Below are 23104 nucleotides of genomic sequence, written 5' to 3'. Positions count from 1 at the left end.
GCCAAGATCAACGGAGATAATGGATGTAAAAATTCTTGGGAAACTTTATCAATACACCGCAGCGGCCTAGTGTGCTGGAAGACCCAAAGACAGCAAGAGAGAGCGTATGAAAGCTGTAATATCTGACTTTAAAGGACCAGATACTAGCCAAAGGGTCCTCAAACTGTCAGGTCTGGAACCTTGCTATTCTGCAGGGAACAAAAGGAAAGGGAGAATTCTTGTGAAATGCAGAAAAAACTCTGGCCTGGATCCTAGAAAAGAACTAAATGGAGTATAAGCTGCTGGAAGGCAGGGAGGGCTTTATTTTGTGTTTGTATCCCAGCACCAAGTACAAAGCCTAGGTGACACAGCAAAAAAAAAAAAAACAGATGGCTCACTGATGTGAAAGGAAACTGAACTCAAGAACCACATGATGAGGATGTTCCAAGTTCTACAATGAAAGAAAGCTTGCGGACCTGGAGTGGAGGGAATCTCTGTCTCTCTGAGAAGAGGGAATCAATGGCTCACTAACAGGTGATCTCCAAGTTCAAACAGCATTCAGTGGTCACATCACATGTAAGTTGGAAAATCAAAGAGAGAAGTAGAGCTGGGTCCTACTAAACTGCTCTGCTTTCTTACTTCTCAAAACCTTAACATAAATGGACCACAACGCACCTTCCCAGAAGGTGAACTCACACACTTCTCTGTACGCAGGCCATATCTCCAAGTTATCTTATAAACTGAAAAGAGGGGTACGGGTACACATAGACAATATTTTTAAAATAATTAAAATCAATAAAATTTATTGTTAGATGGGTGAAATGAACCAATGGTTCAGAGTATCATCTTTAGACACAGGACATCATTAATGAAAGGTTCTTTAAAATAAACAGGAAGTGACTTGGGCTACAATAAGGTGAAGAGGGCTGCAAGATGGCACCACAGAGCACAGAGGAACTCATCTTCCCGAGTTCACATCAAGCCTCAGACACTTACTAGCTATATGACCCTGGGCAAGTCACTCAACCCTGTGTGCCTCAGTTTCCTCATCTGTCAAATGAGATGGAGAAGGAAATGGCAAAATGCTCCAGCGTCTTGGCCAAGAAAACCCCAAATGGGATCAGAGAGAGAGTCAGCATAACTGAAAAACGAGTGAACAATGACAACAAAAGTGAATATTCCTTTTCACTTGCTAAGGTGCTACGCTAAGGGTGGATAGTAAAACAGCAAGAATGAGGTTTGAACCCAGTTCTTGGGAATCTTCATCTAGTGCAACTGAGCAATGGATTATGGGAATTCGACTTAGACTGCTGCATATGGAGCAAGAAGACATGGGTTCAGCTCCTGCCCCAGATCCTTGATAGCTGTGTGATCCTGGGTAAATCGCTTAAGCTCCCTTGGCCTCAATTTCCTCCTCTGTCAAATGGGGATAATAACAAGCCCCAGCCTGACAGAGTCGTGAGGATCCAACGAGATAACGTGTGTAAATCACACTGCCAGACACGATCATGTCAATGCTACTTTTCATGGTTATTATTTTTATTACTGAATAAGGGTAAGTCACAACTCGGGTGGTGGCATCACATGAGTTTCAGCACAGGCTGAAACAGATCAAAGACGAGTGTTCTCAATCAGCAAGCATCTATTTTGTGTCTGCTGTGTGTCAGGCACCTTGCTAGGCAATGGGGATGCTGTGTTATTTTTCTGAAGACTAGGTGGCCATGCAGACCCAGACAGTACTAGGCATGAAGAGAAGTCCCATCCAGGGGTTCTCTGCCATGCAGGACTATGGCAAGAAAGAGTTGAGGGGGGGGCGGGGAAGAAATTGGGGTTTGTGCCCCCTGTTTATTTGAAGCTCTTACTTATTCCTTCATGTAGGTGCAATCCTGAGCATATTTACTGGAATGTTCTATGTAAAACATTAACAATGAGAATGAACAACTGGCTTACATGTATAAAAAAAAGGGAAGCACAGGGGGAGAAGAGATACCTTTGGGTACAGATTGGATTAGACAGCCACTGAAGTCCCATCCGATTCTCAAATGCTGTGATTCTGTGGATGCAAAATCAAAAACCAAACAGTCCTTGACTTCAAGGACCCTGTATTCCATCAAGGGAGAAAACATACACACAAATATAAAATAAATACACAGTCATTGGGGCTGGGGGTGGGAGGAGGCCCTGGAATGCGGGGAGAGAGAGGAAAGCTGAACTGGACTTCCAGGAGCTCAAGGTTTTCAGTACAGGAATGCCTTGGAAACTTGGCAGAGGAGAAAATGCATTTCCCCCAGGTCTTACCAGAGGGACCACAAAGTCTTAAATATACATGAAAAGCACACCCAACTCCAAATTCCACAGAAAAGGTATGCCAAGGTGGATAAGAAATCCATCGGATGCCTGCCAATCAGCAGCTCATCAATACCAAGATTGTCCCAAGTCTCCTGCAGTCTCAGGATGGAGGGCAGCTCAGCACAACCTGGGTCCAGCAGCCCTTCTGGCCAATCCCCAGTCTCCCATCCTGGGCTCCAGTTACAAAACCCGGGCAAAGTCACTTCTCCCTGGGTTTGGCCAGCAGCCAAGGCTCAGATGGAAAAACTCCACCCTGAGCCTCTCCCTTTGGAGGCTGTGGCTTGTCTGAAGGGGGCCCTGGCTGGGCCAGCATCCAGCCCCTGGAATAAAGGTTTCCAGTGGAAATACTCATAGAAAGTCCACTGTCAGGGAGGTGCCAGCTGCCTCAGCCTGTCCAAAAGGGCTGATTATCATTAATGGATGATATCTGTGCATACCAGCGAACCAAATGGTGCCACAAAAGAAAATAAACACAAATGGATCAAAAATGCTTTCTGTCAATGTGAACCTTTCCACAAACAGGAAAAAAGTGTATTTGAAAGAAACAATTCTCTCCATTTACGAAAAAAACAAAGCTAGCACTGGCCAAATTTTATTCTAGCTGACCAGCTTTCCATTTAAACAAGCCTTAGACCATGCTGACATCATTTAAATCAGAGAAAGCAATATTTTGTAATAATGAAATACAAAGGAATGTGGATAAGGTATCAAATGTTTCTCCTGCCAGCACTCAATCACTCAACAAGTGTTTATTAAATGCCTACTGTATTCCAGGCACTGTGCATGGACTGAAGTAGAGACAAAGAAACTAGGTCTACTAACTCTAATCCCTGCCCCCTCTCTCAAGGTCTTTTTCATGCACTTTGAGAGGTCACCTTCATTTGCCAACTAAGACAGTCCTCCAATGAGATCAGGGGAGCAGCTAGAAAGAACCTGCCCCCCAAACTCTCAAGTCAGATGAAGACGGAGCAGCTATGAGCCTTTTGCTTGTCTACCGGCCACAGGATGGGAGCCTGGAAAAGAGATTGAGGAGGTGGGGTAGGGAGGGCTGGCTATCAGCTGTCAGACCCTTGAGAGCAGCACAAGGCGTAAGGTGCAGTTGCAGAGATCCATATTTAGACTAGGTCTAAGTAACTTTGCAATAATTCTAGCGAGTGAAAAGGGGAAAGGAGATCCTTGAGAGGTAGTGGCTCATCTTCCTAGCATGACTGACCACTTGCCAGTGAAACTTTTTTCAAGTACATACTGGACCATATGGCTCTCCCCAACTATGACAAATGAGTTAAACTGAGGCCCAAATAGATTAAAATGACTTGCCTAAGGTCACTTGCAAAGTCAGTAGAAAAGTCACAATTTGAACAGGTCCCCTAGCTCCAAATACACATTTCTTTACACTTCCCCACACCGCTGTCTCCACTCAGCTCCCAGTGATGGTGGAGCATCTTGAGGACAGAGACTGTCTAGTACTCAACACAGTATTTGGCACATTTCAAGTCCATAATAAAAGCCTGTTGACTAGATTTTGATCTTTCTTGTATATATATTAATTTTTTTTAAAAAATAGGATTTATTCTCAATGACCAATAATTTTATACCATTTCTCATTCCTCATTTCAATACAGAAATGCTGTTCTACATGTTAGAAAGCAATTAATACCATCACCTCCACCACTTCTAATTTGAAAACAAAAACAAAACGCTGAGTAGCTCTTGGGGAGGAACACTAGCCTCCGGAGAGAATAACAGGACCTCGTCAATCTATCCCTAAACCACTATAATGTAAAGCAGACACATGAAATCAGTTCTGCTTTTGAAAATCCCCTCTCCTACCTCCTCGCCACTACTCCCTCCTGAAGGTCACAATGTGGTGTGAAATGCAGACATAGTTCTGAATATCAGCACGAAAATACCCAGATTTGGGCTTTTTCTGGATGAAAAATTAAGTATAATCAGGGAAAGTCTCTTTACGCTCCCCCTCCAGAGTGCTGATTAACAGCTTGGCTGGGGTATTAGAGTCCCAAGAAGCCATCACTTCACCAAGGAAACTTGGTAACACAATATAATGGGTTCCTTAGCAACACAGTAGCCCAAGAAACCCAGGACTAAGGCATTAGAAAGAAGTTTCCGAGCCAGACAAACCAAGAACATGATTTCGAGGCACAGCCCCTGTCCCTAATAAAATCACAGTACAGCGAAGGGGACTCTCTTGGAGGTAGCCATCTGCACAAATTAAATTCGGTGTCATTCCTTGGGAGCAGGCTGACTGGACCCCGAGTCGGAAAGCCTTGGGTTTCAACCAGGTCTTAGGCATTTAACTAGCTGTGTGACCCCAGATAAGTCAATAATTTCTCTGAGTTTTAACTTCCCCACCTTTAAATATGGATAATAAGAACTAATGTGAACTAGTGGAGAAGAGGGCTTTTCCTGTTTTATCCATCTCAAAAATTAAGTTCTATCTAGGTTAGCAGCTGGACCTAAGACCTGGGTTCAAATTTGACCACTGACACTCAGTTATAACACTAGGCAACTCATGTAACCTCTCAATGCTCTGATCAACCAAGGTACTATGCTGAGGGCAGGTGCCAACCTACAATGGCAGAGGGAGTTTCTTTACCAAGTCCCTTTCCCAATTAAATCATAGGTCTGGAACTGCTGGCCTCCTCTCCACCCCACCCACAGCCCTCAAAAAACCCCAAAATCTTGTGTTGCCTAACCCATGGGTTGTTGTGAGAGGCGAACGAAATAAACGATGTGAGACCATTGGCAGGCTTTAAACATTAAGTAAAAGTCACTTGTTATTACTGAGCAGTAATATAAACAAATGCATTACCTTAACTTGAATTGCTAACGTGGCTATTCCATTTAAAAATGGCCGGGCACTCAGGCTCTCCTCGTTGATGTGGAAAATTTCCTCCCTGGGACGTTAACACTAAGCATTTCATCTGTGGCACCATCCCCTTGTAAACGGAGTTCAAAGAGGCATACACTGGAGAGAATCTAAGCCCTGGGAGTGCATCCCGAGCTCAGTACACATAGAACATGTATGAAAATCTCAAAGATTCCCAACCAGACAATAATGCTGTATGAAACACCTAGGAAACGGATAAAGAATTGCACATTCACGGGCAAGTCAGACTTCTCTCACAACTAAGAATCTTGCCGTCTACTTTCTGTAAACATATTTAGTGGTGGAGAGCAATATTGTGCTTTAAGAAATGAAAGCTATTCAGAGAAACACAGAAAGCCTTGTATGAAGTAAGGAGGACCAGAAAAAGACAGTCACTGTAATAACATAAATGAAAACACTGAAAAGTGGCTGAGCTCAAAATCACTACCATGACCAATGGTGATCCAAGGGAAGAGTTCATTAATCAGACTTTTAATCTCTTAATATGGAGGTGGGGGGCTATGGGTGCAGAAGGTTACATAGGGACAACTGACCTAGTACAAGGGGGAGCCTCAAGAGGCATCTCATCTAATTCTCTTAGTTTACAAAAGAGGAAACTGATGTCCAAGGCAATTAATTTGCTAGCTTGAAGTCATAAAAGGAAGTAGGAAGCATGGGGCAGAATTTGAACCCAGGTCCTTCCATTGCATGATGTTTCTAGGCTCTGGCTCAGTCATTTTGTTAATCTGATTTGCTTAAGTGTGTATCTCTTTGTTAAAAGCAAAGAGTTCAAGGGAACAACTCCAGAAGAGATTATCAATAAAACTTAAAATATGCTACGTACTAAAGGGATTTGAAGTTCAAACCCCACTGTCATTTTACTTTGTGAAATTCACAGAAAAGGTTTTCTCAATAGAGAAAAACATGCAGTCATTTAAAAATTGCCACTGTAATTACAGGAGTCACTTAGTGTGTACGCTGACCCCTGAGTACTGATCACTGTCGGAATGCCAGGGGACTTAACAGGTATATCATATAAATAAAACAGATATTCCTGGAAAAATGTTTTACTGATGGAGTTGCTACATGCGTGCATGCTCTCTCTCTCTCTCTCACACACACACACACACATACACACTCACTCACTCACCCCTCTACAGAGATGTGTGAAGTGGGATAAAAATTATATCTAAAGTCGGGGGGGGGGGGGACCCCTAGGTTCACACCTGATTGCAATTTACTGGCTATGTGACCTTGGACAAGTGATTTAACTCCTCTGTGCCTCAGTTTCTCTAAATGGAAGGTGCCAGGCTAGATGACCTCTAAAGCCCCTTCAGGCTCCAAATCTCTGATTTACAATCCAAGACCAAGGTCTGCTGCCCAGCTCTGCTCTCTGTTAATATTCAAGGAATGATGAGCGATCTAGCTTTTCTATCAGATGGCTAAAAAACCCCAACCCAGCAGGAAGGCCTCCATCAGGGTGAGTCGAAGATCACAGCCATATAACAGTGAGAACAATATGAAAACTCTACAAGGGTGGGACTGGCCTTATTCAAAGTTGCACTGAGGTTATTTTTGTTTGTGTCTGATCTCCACTATTAATTTATGACTTAAGAAGAATAACAGCTTATTCATTCATCAAATATTCAACAAAGCACATTCTTTGTGCAAAGTACTACACAGAAGATAAAGATAAAGAGACACCATTGCCAAATCTCCCCTTGCAGAGATCAGACACTTCCCCAAATACCCTGGATACAAGGGAGATGGTTGGGCATCAACAGAGTAGGAATGAAGGATGTTTCCTATCAGAGGCCACCAGGTTCTAGGGGTGGAGGAAGGGAGAGAGAAGGCTCATTCATAGGGTGCCAAACAAGCAGCAGAATCTGAATCTAGAACTTGGCTCTATTCACAAGCAGATTTCCCTGAGCGACACTATCACTTTCCATCCTCCCGGCCAGAAGCCGGATTCTGCCAGACACCTTTGAGAGGCTGAGTCCATCCTATGCTGGTGGGGAGGGGGCAAAGCAGGCCTAAGCAAAGTAACAGTGAATACTTTTACAGTTGCCAAAGTGCAGGTGGTAAGTATGATTTAAGTGAGCTCCAGGGCACCCAAGAGGGTTGGGGACGGCTCACAAGGAATGCGCCAAGGGACCAATAAGCAGGTCTTTCTATAGCAGCACCATGGGAGCGGAGCAGAAAAGAGAGAGATTTCATGTGGTATATGGAACCCAGTACTGTGTGTTATTATGAGAGGCTGAGCTTCTACACTCTTGGCTGTCTGGGCTTTGATTGCAGATGTGTGTGTGTGTGTGTGTGTGTTCACATACACATATGTATACAGTGTGTACACACATATACACACATACATGTCTATATATATACATACACTATATATGTATATATTATATGGATATCTGTGTGTATACACACATACACACACACACACATTATTTCAAAAATTACTTCCCCACCCTTGATTTTCTAAGCCTTGATTGCAGATTTAGAACACAAAGATAGACATAGATATAAAATTAATATAATTTCATTATTTCAAATATACGTATGCACACACATACATTTATTTATTTATATATATTCTAGAGAAGTCCAGCTCTAATATAATATATTAATACACACACACACATACACACACAGTGCTGGGAGGATGAAATGAAATAACACTGTAAAGCATTTAGCACAGTGCTCGGCACACAGTAGGCACCTGATAAATGTTTATTCCTTTCTCCTCTTCAAAAGGAGAAGACAATGTGTGAATCAGTCGCTACATGAAAGCTGCGTACAGAGTAGAGGGAAGATGATCTGAACGGGAAACCAATGGCCGGGGGGGGGGGGGGGGGGGGCAGGTGGCATGAGACAGACCAGCATAATTAAGGATAATTCACCAGCCATGTGACACTGTCCACAGACTGAGCTGAAGACGCTTTGAAGGAAGGGGGCGGGTGGGGGGAGTCACACAATGCTTCTGGAACCCTGGTATATACCTCACATCAACAGTCCAGTGCAGGCTCAATTGACAAGTGGTAGGTGAGACGCCATGAGGGTGAAGATTATCTTCTCTAATTGTCCAATTGGCAGCACCTCACCCAAGCTGTTCTGCATTTTACCATAAATAAAACAAAGTTAATGAAAATTTATAAATCACAATAGATAGAGAGTGTACCTTAACTGGAGATGCTCTGAATCATTTAAAGGTCTGAATTCCTTTGATTTCTTAGGTAGAAGTAGTGAATGAGGTTTTACACCAGTTAAATTTTCTTCTCCTGATACCAGGGAGCACAAATTAGTAAAATTGGAAAAAGAATTAAACACTGTTTTTCAATGACTAAGAGAACTCTCATCAGTGGGAAAGGAGGGCGGCCCGAAGTCATGAAAAGAGCACTATATTTCCTGGGTGACCTGACCCGCAACTTGATGGCTGTTAATCTCTCCTGCCTCAGTTTCTTAATCTGAAAAAGAAAGGTTTGGACTCGACAATCTCTAGAGAATTCCAGCTCTAATATGGTGCGTTTTTTTTCCCCAGGCAGAGAAACTGACATAAAAGGAAACTGACTTTCAAATTCTTCAAATTCTTATCAAATACAGGATACATGAATTATCAATTTACAGACAAGCTGCTGACACTTACACGCCCTTCAGTTTATTAGGTGATAGACTGAATCCACCATTCATGAGGTCACATTCGTTTCTGGCCCTTGATGTCAGAAGACACGGATAGATGACAGTGATGATATTTGGATATTTGGCCTAGAGCCAATCAATCCAATCAGCCAATAAGCATTTATCTAGTGCCTAACATGAGGATGTCTTCCCCAGAAAGTACCTCGCATAATTCTTGACACACAGTAGGCACTTAATAAATCCATTTTGACTAAGTAGTTGCTCAATGGGGACAGTTAGGTGGCATAATGGGCTGGTACGCAGAAAGACCCGAGATCGAATCCTGCCCTCAGACACTTACTACTTCTATAAATAAGCCTCAGAAGGTCACTTATTCTCTCTCTGCTTCCATTTCCTGGACTGTAAAAATGGGAATAATAGCAGCAGCTATCTCCCCAGGTTGTGGAGAGGATTCAATAAAATAATCTATGGAGAAAACACAGCAAACTTTAAAGTGCAGTCACAACACTAGCGAATAGTGATGGTGATTTACAAATCCGGGGCCAGGTTTGCAAAGACAAAAGTTTCAAGGTCCCTGCCCTCAAGGCGCTCACATTCTGTCAAAGGAGATAACTGGAAGTTGATTTTAAAAATAGACACAAGGTAATTTGGAGGTGTGGTAAAAGCTGAAGGAGGTATCAAAAAATCATTAAGTGATACATAAAACTTCTGTGTGTGTCTCTCTCTCCTCCTGTCTCTGTCTCTCTCATAAATCAGCTATAGTTTTGAAAGCAGGGCCCTGTAGCACAGTGGAGCACCATTAACATCTCTATTGTGCTCTGTGACTACCAGGATGGGATCACGATGTCTGTAGCCTAACTTTGCCATGATGAGAAGTCTCTTTAGGACCACAGAGTTAGAGCTAGAAGGGTCTAGTCTGGTCGTATCATTTTACAGATGAGGAAACTGAGGCCAGCAAGATAAAAGTGCCTCGTCCAAGGGCACGTAATTAAGGAGGCAGAACCGGCATTTGAACCCAAGACCTCTGACTCCAAATGAATGTCATTTCCTTTGTACATTAAATGCAATTACTTTGATTGCCAAATTCTTCTAATTTCTTGCTAAAACACGGTGGCGGTTCAAATTTCAGCGTTTTGTAACCAAAATAATAAAGCATATTCCAAAGTTCCAATTAGTGTTTGCAGAATGGAAGGCAGCTTTTAAATTTCTTGGAAGCAAATTTTCATTTTCATGGAACAAAAAACATTTGAGCTGGGAGGGCCAGTAGAGATCACCTATTCACACTTCCTTTTTTTTTTTTATTTAATGTCTCATTTTCTCTTGATTGATAGAACAAATGGCCTTAATAGGCTCCCTTTGCCAAGGAAAACTTTTAAGCCTCTTGCTCCAGTTTAAAGAATGAAGAGGAACCTGACAGAAGGAACATAGGGCATCTATGCAGTCAGTTTACCCTTCAGTATCACCTTCACTTCTGACTTGCTTTTTTCCCCCCAGCTATAATTTGGTTGCCTCATACACCTGCCCCATGCCACACACTGATTAAGCACCTACTGTGTGCTAGGGCCCCTAGCTAAGCCCTGGGAGATTCAAGGAGACAGTTCCTGACTCAAGGAATTTGCATTTTACTGGGTGGGGGTGCATGAGAAGAGAATTGAATCATATCATTCTATCTGTAATCTCTTCTGTAGAACAAAATATAAACTAAACCATGAGGCCACAGACCAGGTTCTCTATGACCCTCAGCATGCATGTGGTCCACCATGGAGCTCGCACGCGTGCACGCACACACGCACACACACACACACACACACACACACACACTCTGAATGATGGCACCAATGATCTTATCAGGAATGTTTTATCAGTTTAATCTTTTATTTTAATATTCAGGTTTACAAAGTTTTCTCCTCACAATAAACCCTCTGAGGTAAACAGTATAAATATTATCCCTGTTTTACAGTAATCAAAAAAATATTAACTGAAAATGATGCAGGGACTAAAGATTTACCAAACACTTTGTATATAGCAGGCCATTACCCAGGATCACATATGTGGCATGGGACGGCATCATGGAGGCCATATGGTTCAACTCCCTTATATTTCATCTGAAGAAAAGCCCAGGCTGAGTAACCTGCCACAGAGTAGTGCTGAGGATCAAAAGGGAGTCAGTGTCAGTATTATGCCAAAGTTGGAGGCTGGGCTTGGTTTCCCAGGATGTGGTTTAGAATCACAATGGCTATTTACTGGGTGTGACCTTGCCCAAGATTGTTTACCTAGCATGAGTAGCAAGTATCAAACCCTGGTGTCTTCTGATTCCTGGGGCTCTTTTCTACTAGTGACCTTGGTCTCTCTCAGATACGCAAACTGAGTTTGTATTTGCTCCTTACAACCTTTCTGGTCTTGGTAAAGTCACCTTACCCCTGCTGGGCCTGTCTTCTCATCTTGTAAAATAAGGGCAATGGACCAGAATTCAGGGCTTCTTAAACTTCTTCCACTTGTGACCCACAGCTTAAGAGCGCTGGTAGATGACGACCTCTCAGGTCTCTTCAGTTCAATTCCTTAGATACTCTTAGCCATGTAAGCCAGAGCCAAGTCATTTAAAACCATCGTGTCTTAGCATCCCCATCTGAAAAAAAGGGGGGACTATCTATACTCAATGACCCTCTAGCTCTAAATCTATGTGCTAATATGAATCCTTTTTCAGGGGTGGCCCCGATGCCCTCAGAAGTATCTTCCAACTATGAAATTCTATGAAACACCTTGCTGGAGGAAGGGTTCAAAGCCAGAGAGATATAGACTGAGGGGAAGGAAAATGGTGCCACTCTACGGGGGGCTTTCCTCTTCTCCTCAATACTTCCAACTGATGTCTGAATTCTGAATCGGTGTTTCTCCACTTTGAAGGTTTGGAAAGTTTGTCAATGACCAATCCAAAAAGTGGTAACCGACTCCCCACCTCCAGTTAGCTGCTTCTGGGTTGCCTGTCTACTGGCAAGAATGGCTGGCCAGTCTACGCCGGCAATTATTTTCTGGCACATGGCAATGAAATTTTTGAAATAATAACAGGTTTCCTGCAGGAAAAGAAAAATCAAAAGGGGGAAAAAAAACACCCCACAAATGTTAACTGAATGTCTGGTATTCCAGCCTGCCAAAGACTGGAATGGCAGATCTCCAAGCTTCTCAGCCTCACCCTTCTTACCCCCCACCCTCTGGCAGGTCACACTGACCTTTGGAGATTGTAAAATGGTTAAGATTGGAGGTTTCAAGTTTTCAAATCAATTTGCTATCTCCTGGTAAAAATCACCACTTAAAAAAAAAGGCAAATTGTTTTGCATTCAGCCCTCGCTCTGGTACAGAATGTCTTCCTGATAAGAGATTTAGGGGGAAACTACTCAATAAAAGCAAAACTAAAGGATGTATGTATCTCTTGTTACTGGATCAAAGAATTTAGCTTTGTAAAGGACCTTAGAGATGTTAGTTCAAATCTCTCACTTTGCAGATCATTCACAGAGGTCAATGATAAATGAATAACATCCAACAACTTACATTTCTATGGGTTAGAGTTTTTGACCATCTCTGTTGCTATTTCCAATTTCCATACAAGAAAGCTGAGTCTCAGTCAGAGAGGCCAAGAGATTTACCTTACCCATGGTCACCCAGAGAAGAACTATCAAAGGAAGGATGGGAACCTGATTCTTCCTAACCCAGAGTCTAGTGCTCCACCCCAGTGCCCAAGATGAACCACCAAGAAAGGAGGAAATCAGTGGAATACAAAAGTGCCCTTGACTTTGTCTCATTCACAGGATTATAAGATCTTAGATCTAAGACCTCAGAGGTCATCTAGTCTAACCACTTCCTTATTCAGTCACCAATGGCAAGCCACCATAGATTTTTCCTGCCACAGTCCTTCCCCGTTCTTCTACCATGCAGGGGGTGAGAAAAAAAAAAAAAGAAACTCAAAAATGACATCACCTGAATTGACCATATAATGCAGCTGTTATCCAAGTGTGGTCTTGTGGACCCCTGAGAGTCCTTGAGACTCTTTTAGGGGTCTCAAGGTCAAAATATTTTAAATACTTCTCCATTTTCCAACTTTATATTTATGAGGGTGAATTGTCCTCATATACTTTAACCAAAACAAAAAATCTCAACAGATTAAATGCAGAAACAGATGAGAATCCACTTGTCTTCTGCTAAGACATTAAAGAGATTTGTAAATCTCTTTTTGCAATATGTAAATAAAGCCACTCTACTTTTTTGTTGTTGTTATTTTGGAAAATACATTTGTTTTTTCTAAAAACATGTTATTTATGTCAACATGTAATAGGTTGGTGATTTTAAATGAATAAATGTTTTAAAATCTTGTCACTTTCTGACATGGCAAAAATTGATAGGTGTTCTAGATTTTTAAGAATATAAACAGGTACCAGGATCAAAACTTTGAGAATCACTGTTCTAAAAGGATCTTCCACCTTTAATTAGTTGTTGCATAAATTCCATTTCCAAGTAATGCAAATTTGGAGACCGAGAGGCAAGGGAAACAGACATAACACAGAAACAGACTAAGACAGAGACAGACAGACAGACAGACAGACACACACACACACACACACACACACACACACACATTCTTACTAAGTGCCAAGCCCTGTATTAAGTACTGGGGATAGAGAGCCGCTACCCCCAAGGAGCTGACACTCTAATCCTATCCAGGGTCATATGTGAGAAGTGGAAGGAGGTCAGGAGTGTCCTTGGGGTCACAGAGGTAGCACTATCAGAGGTACTATTTGAACCCAGGGTCCTCTTATGACAAAGTCAATGCTCTCTCTACTCCCTCAGGCAGCCACTTCAGCAGAGATGACCTCCAATTTACCTACATTCACAGCACCAAATTAACCCAAGAAGAATTTTTTTCTGGAGTATGAATAATGAGCATTCTTTTAGTCAATCTTCAAAACTGGGCTTGGCATTGGTAATTTGAGCCTAGATGGTTTTCATAATGGAGCCAATAATCTAGAGGAGTTAGCTGGGCTTCAAGAACCATAAATCGCCAGTGGCCACCATACATACCAGTGAGCACGCTACAAGGTGTACTGAATTACTGACAAGAACCTGGCCAAGGGAAAGGTCACCTCTGACAAGGTAAAGCATGTAGGATGGAGGCTTGGTCTCCAACTGGCTTACCAGTGAAGTCCCAGGTAGGTTTTGTCTCTGGGCCACAGTTTCCCCATCTATACAATAAGGAGGCTGGGTGAGAGGAGCTCCAAGGTTCCCTCCAGTTCTAAATCTAAGATACAACAAACCAGTGATTCTTTTTTTTTTTTTTTTTTTTTTTTTTTACCAAATCATTCAAAAGAGAAAAAAAAATATACCTAACTATGGACTCGGGATTCCTAATCGACAGTCATCACTTTTTTTATTTTTTTAAGGATGAAAAGGGCACACAACATTGACTGAAAGAAATTGTTGTGGAGCTCTTCATTTTTTTCTCTTCTCTTTTTCCCTTCTCCCCGCCCCCTTGTCTCACCTACCTTCTCTCTCTCTCACTCCCTCCCTCCTTCTCTCTCCCTCTGTCATTCTGTTCTCCCTTTCTTTCTCTCCTTTCCTTTATTTCTCTTTTTCCTTTGTTTCTTTCCTTCTTTCTCTTAAAAAAATTCTCCACACTGCAGAAAGCAGAAAGCCACTAATGTACCCATCTTTAGCTTGCTTTATCTTGTAAGAACTTGTTGGAGAGACAACATAATCAGCTTTCTATGATTTCTCTGTAAGTGTGGCAGAAGGGTGGTGTTTCAGAGATGAAAGCCTTGCATCACATGTAGGGAGATGCCTTTTTTTTTCTGGTTTGTATTTTTCTTACTACTTAAAAAAGCTGAATCTTTCCCATGGACCCTGCAGGATCTATTTTGTCTACTCCAGGGCCTTTTAAAAATAATAGCTGATTAACATTTAAATAGCTCTGGAAGGTCTGCACAAAACACTTTAAAATTTGACCCTCACCAGCACCCTGGCAGGCAAGTACTGTTACTACTACCTATTTTACAGATGGAGAAACTGAGGCAAACAGAAGTTAAATGACCTCCCCAGGGTCACATAACTACTAAGCATCTGAGGCCACATTTGAACTCAGGTCTTCCTGACTCCAGTCCCAGTGCTCTCTCTACAGCACCGCCCCCCCTTCCCCCCCCAGTTGCCTTTTTTTCCCTTGACTTGCTTGAACTCAACTAAGTTCTTGGTGATTGGGGCCCTATAAGTGATTTCCAGACTCAGGAAATGCTAACAAGTTTACTGTATAGGATATAATCAAAGAGTCTATGTTGAGTTTTCACATGATTGGGAATATGAGTAGAGAAAAGTCATTTTCACAGATGTAGAAAATATAGGGATTAAACTAGTATTTGTTAAGTGATTGTGAAGGAGGAAACAGGAAATTGTTAAGCACCTACTATGCACCAGGCATCATGCTAAGCACTTTACAAATGTCTCCTCTAATTGTTCCTTCTTTCCCTAATATCATACAAAGGAAGGTGGATATTACAGAGTAACACAACATCATGATAAAATCCAGGATTTTTCCCTGCAACACAAGAATGAAGCAGAAAGTTGCTCCAGGCACCAGCAGCCAGTCTCAGGAAGGGTCAGTCAATAGAACAGTCCACACCAGGTACCCAGCTGCCTTTTCTCAAAACTGACCTTCATCACAGTCACAGGAAAAGTTTTCTTGGTTGAGAGAGAGAGAGAGAGAGAGAGAGAGAGAGAGAGAGAGAGAGAGAGAGAATATGCTGCTGAGTCCAGCCCAGCCCTTCATGCCTCCAGTTGCAAATGGTTGGCATAAAAATTAGATTAAGGTAAAGGAAAGAATTGAGGAGTGTCCCAGAGGAATCTTGCCATACTGCCTAACAGTGGGTGTTTAACAAACACAAGCTTGGAAAGATGGGAAAACAGTTCAGACACCAATTCTATAAAATAAAGCACTTCAGAGTTTACTGAATACTTTCCTTCCAAGGCCCCTAAAGGAGAAAGTACAAGTATTATTATCTCTATTGTACAAATGAGGCCACTGTGGCTCTGTAGGGTGAAGGTGGAAAGTATCCAGGAAAGCCCTCTGAAAAGTCCAGGGAGGAAAAAGCAAGGAAGTCAATAAAAGATAGAATAAGGAGGGGATTCCACTAAGACAGAAAGAATGTGCAATTCTGCTAAGCCAAGTAGGGTTAATAACAATTAACTGTATTCATTTCACTTCCCACAGCTATTGTCAATTTGGAGATTACCTCTGTTGTGCTATATATATAGCACATTCTGTAGGAATAGATCTTCATGAGCTGTCATGGCCAAAGCAATGTCCATCACCTGGTGGTGAACCCTACTGGGCACTGACACAACCCTGGTGCCAAAATGTCCTGATCGGCCCATTACTCACAGAAACAATACCTAACCCACCATGTGCAGCTGGACCCAGACCATGTTTCACAACCCAACCAGGATGCCAGGACCCCCTAGGACGTCTTACCCCATTCTACTGGATTCTTTCACCAAAACCAAAACTCTCTTCCCTGGCCACTGGTATGCTAAATGTGTTTTGTCTACCATTAGAATGTAAGCTCCTTAAGGGAAGGAATTGTCTCCCTTTTATGTTTATAGACTAGAACCTAACGTACTACTTAGCACATAGAAGACACAATGATTCTTTCTTTCTTTTCTTCCTTCCTTCCTTCCTTTCTTCTTTTCTTTCATTCACTCATCTGAATATAATATCCTATCACAAAAGGGGCTACTTATTAAGGATCTATAGTGATTAAATTTGTCTTCAACTGGTACATTTTTTAAAATTCCTAGAAATAAGCCAATTTATAATTTAAATCATGCTAAAAATTTATGATTGGCAGTGAGGTTTTCTATTTGTTAATATCTTTGAGGTTTTTCAGATATACATTTTTAAACAGCTGATCCTATCCATACAGAGGGAATTAAGAATTGGATCTGGAAGGCATGTCAGTTACCTGGTTCAGTTTCATTCCCCACAATGAACTGAGAACCAGCAGTGGAAAGAGACTTCCTGAAGAGTTTTGAACAAGGATACATTAATCGGATGCTTTTTAAAAGTATCCACAAATTTAAAATATTGTCTGAAGGGAAGAGAATAAGCATTTATTATTATTAGGCACCTACTCCATGGCAGGCACTGTGTGCTAAGTGTTTTTTTAAAACTTACCTCATTTGATCCTAACAACAACCCTGCAAGGAAGTTGCTATTATTACCAGCCTTTTACAATGGAAGAAACTGAGGCAGACAGAGATGAAGTGACTTGGCCAGGATCACACAGCTAAGCGAGTATCTTTAGTGGGATTTGAACTCAGGTCTTCCCAAGTCCAGGCCTGTAGTTCTATTCACTATGCCACCTCAAATATACTCAGAGAGCAGTCATGATTTCGGTTGTCTTTTGGTATGATGAATGCTAACAGAAATGAGAGAGGAATTTTTTAATTATCATAAAATAAATAAATAGTTTAGGTCTTAAGAGGCAGACCAATGGTGTTTTGGGTGCAAAATAGAAAGCCAGTGCGAAAAGTCTACATATTTCTGAAAGGCAGGTTCAGTCCCTAGAACCTTAGTCATTTCAATCATTTTCACCACTGAATTATAGTCATTTGTCCCAATTAAAAGAAAAAGTTGTAGTTTGATGGTTGATGATCTAAGGAGCACTGATTTAGGTCAGGCAAAACGGGAATAATCAACCATACAGAGAGAGGAGTCTGAAAGAGGCACAGTCTTCGGCTCTCCTACTGGAAGCCACCTTGCATTCCTTTGGTTGAGGACCAGCCAGTAGTGGGTGTGAGCAGTTCTCCCTATGGATAGCCTGACTGCACGCCCATGAATGAAAGCATTCTAGCTTTTCATTTGGACTGGCTTAGGGTGTTTTCCCTATTGATGGTGCCTCCCTCCCTAACTACCCTGTGTTTAACGACTTTGTGTTTATTGGTATTTATTCTGTATATCATTACATAGGAACTTGCAAGTCTTAAGCCTTAGACTATAAACTCTTTCAGAGCAAGGAGTATTTCCTTTTTTTTTTTTATTTCTATCCCCCAACCCAGCACAGCGCCTGCAACATAGGGACCAATCAATAAAGCTTCTCGAATGGCTGACTGGTAAATGACATATTCCTGCAGCAGCAGACATCAAAGGTGTAGTGCATCAATGGCCTCATCGATGTTCGATAATGCAGTGGGACCCAGCCGTGTCTATCTTGTGGAACACTCCTCTGCCTCCTCCCATAAATTCAGCACAAGAGGTGCACCCAATGTGCACTGGGCATTCCATATGGTCTCTTGACATCATGAAGATAACAATGGAGCACACTGGCTATCATATGGACCCATTATCTTTTTTTTGGGGGGGGGGCACACATTTCTTATGCCACTTTATTAATCATCCTCATTTACAATCGAGGGGCTCCAGCTAATTCACAACACCCTTCTCCACTCTTATATTGACTTGGAAGAAAAAGTGCGTCATTCAACAACGGAACTAGAATTTTCCTGTTTTCCAATTAACTATCCTAGGTAAGAAATCAGAGAGGGAGGACACAATAGAGGTGGGGTCAGACCCGCCCATCATGTCACAACACAGTTCATTGTAAACAAGAAAGAAACAAATCAGACTTTTCTCTTAGGCAGTTGGTTTGATTTAAAATCCACCAGCTCAGACTCGGTCTTATCTTCTCTGTAGAAGACTAACGGTAAAAGCCCAAGAAAAAGGTGACATGAGAACATAGTCTTTAAAAGTAGGTCATAAAAACTTAAAACTCTGACAAGTAAAAAATACATGTAAAAACATGTATAAAATGTCCTTCCTTGATTGATGTTCACACATCATCCCAATTGGTTCAAGTTTCATTTACTTTGCTAAGCTAGCCAATATGTAAACTTGAAAAGTAAAAGGAAGTTGAGGGAGGGAAAGAGGAGAGTGCAACTTATTAGGAACCTGCTTTGAGAAGGTCAAAGGGAGTTATTTTGTCTGCCCCTTCCTCTCCCCTCCCCCATACCAAGTCTTCTTCCCTCTTCTTAATCAGAAAATCTCAATGATACCCAAACTGTTCTTCTCTAGGCGGAAAAAAAATGCAATGTAGCCTGATAGTCACTGCTCAGCTCCCTTCAGATGCATCTTGAGGACTGACTTCATTCTGATCTCAGATATTCTTCACTCCATCCATCAGGCCATGAGCCCTGATTTTTCAAAAACTTCAAATTTCCCCATGGGCAACCCAAAGAGAAAGAAAAAGAAAGCATCCATGATCACAGATTGTTTCCAGCACATAGGCCATTGGACTCCACTGTAAAGCCTGATAATTCATACTAATAAACACATAAAGTAAGTCCTAGAAAATGTTTGCTTCCTTCCTTCCTAATGTGGCCAGGTGGAATGTGTGAAAGACGAAAGATTTCAAGTTGCAGTGGACCTCAGAGGGCATCTAGTTCAACTCCTGCCATTGGATAAATGAGGATCCTGAGACCCAAGAAAGTTAAGTGACTTGGCTGAGGTCACACAGGAGTAAGAGACAGGCTAAGATCTGAACCCAGATCTTCTGACTTCATATCCATTATTGTTTCACTACGCTAGACGGCCAGGCCTGTACAGGGCTCCGATATTTTCTTTGTCAGTGGGTTGGCAAAGAAGGTGGGCTAGAACAATGGCACCATGAGTCACAGTGGGGACCAGGTAGTACCATTTCCACACAGGAAAAACTAAAAAAACTTGAGCTGCTTCAGCTCACCTACAATAAACAGGCATTTCTGAAAACCAGATAGCTATACTGTACATAAGTCATACACGTACATGTGAACGTGTAACACAGCTGTTTGTTGTTATTAACGTTTTTGTTATTCAGTCATTTTTCAGTCACTTTCAACTCTTCGTGACCCCATTTGGGGTGTTCTTGGCAAAGATACTATAGTGGCTTGCCATTTTCTTCTCCAGATGAGGAAATTGAGGCAGACAGGGTTAAGTGACTGTTCAGGGTCACTCTGCTAGTAACAATCTAAGGCTAGGTTTGCATTCAGGATAATGAATCTTCTTGCCTCTAGGCTTGGCGCTATTAACACTGTGCCACCAACCTGCCCCCACGTCCAGATTTAGAAATACCTCCCTCCAAAATATATGTGTGTGTGTATACACATATGTACGTATGTGTGTATACATATATATGTATTTATGTGTATGTTTGTATTTATGTATGGATATGTATATCTGTATTTATGTATGCTTATTTGTATGTATATGCACATAAACACCTATATGGGAATGGTAACACTGCATGCTTGTGAACACATGTGTAACATATATGTACATATAAATATGTGCATGTGTGTATGCTACAGCTGTTTGGCTTTCAGAAATGCTAAAAGACTGCAATTTCTTTCTTCCCTTGACTCCCAGTCTACCAATACTGCTTGCTCTGTGTTCTCTGCCCCTCTGTTCAGAGGGAGCATGGGAGTAAGAAACAAGACCTGGCTTTGCAATCCAAGGACCAGAGTTCAAATCCTGCCTCGGCCCCTCAACATCTGTGTGGCTGTGGGTAAATGTCTCATTTCTCATCTACGAAACAAGGGGCCTCTGAGCCATCTTCCACCTCTAAATCTTGCATCCCAATCCCTAAGTTTGTGTTCTGAGCTACATTTTCCCTTCGGACAGAAGGAGGAGTGGGGGGTTGGGACAGAAGGGAAGGGGAAAAAAAAAAAAAAACCAAGACACAAACAGTCAACGTGCCAAGTCCAGCGGTCTCTGCTTCCTTGACAACAGGGGATGAGTACATGGACCCAAAAACAAGTGTGAACGTGGGACTGTTCTTCCCCAAGTGACAAGCTCACTTGATCTCTGGAATGCTCAGTATGTCTTCTGAGTGACACTGGGCGGTCTGTGTGTTTGTGCATCTGCATGTGTATTTTTTGTTGTTGTTGTTGGTTGTTTTTGTTAAATGGAGGCACATAACTGCTTTCTGAAACCCTGCAGTCAGAAGCCCAGCCGGGCCCTTCAGCGCTCCTTCCTGCCTCGGCTCGGTTTACAGCCTTTGTGGGGCTATACAGACCCAGCACAGAAGCCCTTTTGTGCGGAGGTCCCAGACGGACAGATCTCCATGCAGTCATTGGCAAGGTCCTCCAAGGAGTCTCTTTCTTTCGAGGCTGAATGCAGCCAGGGTTTTAGCTTACAGCCAGAGTCAGGCATTTCACATGAGAACAGGCCCCTCTGCCTCATGAACAGAAAGGCTGCTTAGGGGTTGGCATCCCAGGCTTCCCTCACTGGAGTTTCAGAATCTTTTCACAAGTCCTTAAAAATGAATCCCGTGACAGGATAAGCAAATATCAATTTACATAGCTGCAAAAAACATCTCCTGAAAATTACTTGTAGATGCAGGCACCGAGAGAGATGCTGACTCTTCAGGATTCTGACAGGTCCGTGGAAAATGATGCCTCTTGCCCTTGTACTTGATTAAAAATGTACGCGCAGATACATATACATACACATGTGTGCAAACAGACACACACACACACACACACACGGATAAGGGCCTGACCTGTTATTAAATCACTGATACAAGGAATTCCTAAGTACCCCTCCCCTGTTATCTGAAACATACGCCTTCAGGGAGTCACAGGCATCTAGTCGTATGTGCCAGAGGGAAGACTTGAGCCCATACCTTCCTGACTTCAAGGCCAACTCTCTGGACACTATAACACGCTTTTCAATTAGAAATGTAGCAAATTATATACAACTCTATTGTTGTCCAGTTGTTTCAATTGTGTTCAACTCTTTGGGACCCCATTTGGGGTTTCCTTGGCAAAGATGCTAGAGTAGTTTGCCATTTCCTTCTCCAGTTTGTTTTACAGATGAAGAAACTGAGGCAAACAGGATTAAGTGGCTTGCCCAGGGTCACACAGGTAGTAAATGTCTGAGGCCAGATCTGAACTCAGATCTTCTGACTCCAGGCCTGTTACTCTATCCACTGTGCCACCTAGCTGCCTCTCGGTTATATAATATTACATATAATATATAATGTTAGACTCATACATAAATTGAACAGATACGGTATGTCAGCACATGAATTGTATTGACATAGCAGTCTTCTGCTAGGGTTGGTGTTAGTTTTTATTTGTTAACTTAAGGCTGAGAGAGTTGCAGGGGGATAGAATGCCTATATAGACGGCCCCTGTGGCTAGAATCCTATTCAGAATCCTCGTCATGCTGCACTGTAAGCTGCCTTGGCCAAAGGTTCATTCATTCCCAGACCAACCCTCCTCACTGACTCATACCCACCTACATCAGCTCTGCCCTCAGATGATCCCGTTCTACTCTACCCGCGCCCTTAGGAAGTCACGTTCTTTTGCTAACAGGCTGACCTTCATCTCATCTGATCTGAGCAGATCTCAGGATCTGGATATTTGTAAGCATTTTTCATGGGCCGTGTTTCTCCACCCCCAACAAACTGATAACAATAATGACCAGCATTTTATAACACTTTACAGTTTGGTGCAAAGACTATCTCATTTGATCCACAGGAGGGTTCTATTTTAATCCCCATTTTGCAGATGGGGAGACTGAGCTGAGAGAGATTAAATGTCTTGACCAGGGGTCCTGAGGCAGGATTTGAACCTGGCCCTTCCTGAGTTCAGACCACTAACCCACTACGATCACTAGCTTTCGCCATGATACAAACTCCTTGACAGCAGGGACTACGTTGGTTTTGGTCTTTGTCTCATCTGTTCCTGACGCACAGCAGGACCGTCGTAAATGCTGCTGAATTGAAAGGTAGAATGTGTTGAACCCAGAGCACGCATAAAGGGAAATGTTAGCAATGAGTAATGAAAAGGTGATAGGAGTAAGGCCCTGAATGACAAGCTAAGGAGTCTGTATTGGATTCAGCCAGCAATGGGGAGCTTTGTTAGGACTCTGAGTAGCGGAATCACAGGCTCAGGCCTGCGCATGATGAAGGTTCCTCAGGCAGCTGGGCTTGACTGGACCAGAGACAGGAAAGCCAACCAGCGAGGCCTATCCCAAAACCAGCCAGGCAGGAGACGAGAAAGGCCCGGAATAGGGTGGGAGGGAAGTGAGCCAACAGACAGAACCAACAGCACTTGGCTTGGCAGGGGACAGGACGTGAGGGAGGGGGATGAGTCAAAGCTGACTGAGGTTTTAACCCTCGGGACAATCAGCAGAAAACAGAAGTCGGAGGCGAGGTAGGTTTGGGGGCGGGGCAG

The 23104-nt window shown here is 42.5% G+C and overlaps 1 protein-coding gene across 1 annotated transcript in view; it reads right to left on the bottom strand.

Annotated features, from left to right (window-relative positions):
• Positions 1-23104, bottom strand: part of FNDC3B (fibronectin type III domain containing 3B) — a 390617-nt gene that overhangs the window by 196559 nt on the left and 170954 nt on the right. The gene's annotated exons all lie outside the window — the stretch shown is intronic.

The sequence above is a fragment of the Trichosurus vulpecula genome, chromosome 4, assembly GCF_011100635.1.
Source record: "Trichosurus vulpecula isolate mTriVul1 chromosome 4, mTriVul1.pri, whole genome shotgun sequence".
Lineage (NCBI taxonomy): Eukaryota > Metazoa > Chordata > Mammalia > Diprotodontia > Phalangeridae > Trichosurus > Trichosurus vulpecula.
Note: the sequence above shows the minus strand (reverse complement) of the source record. Positions and strands in the feature narration are given on the sequence as shown.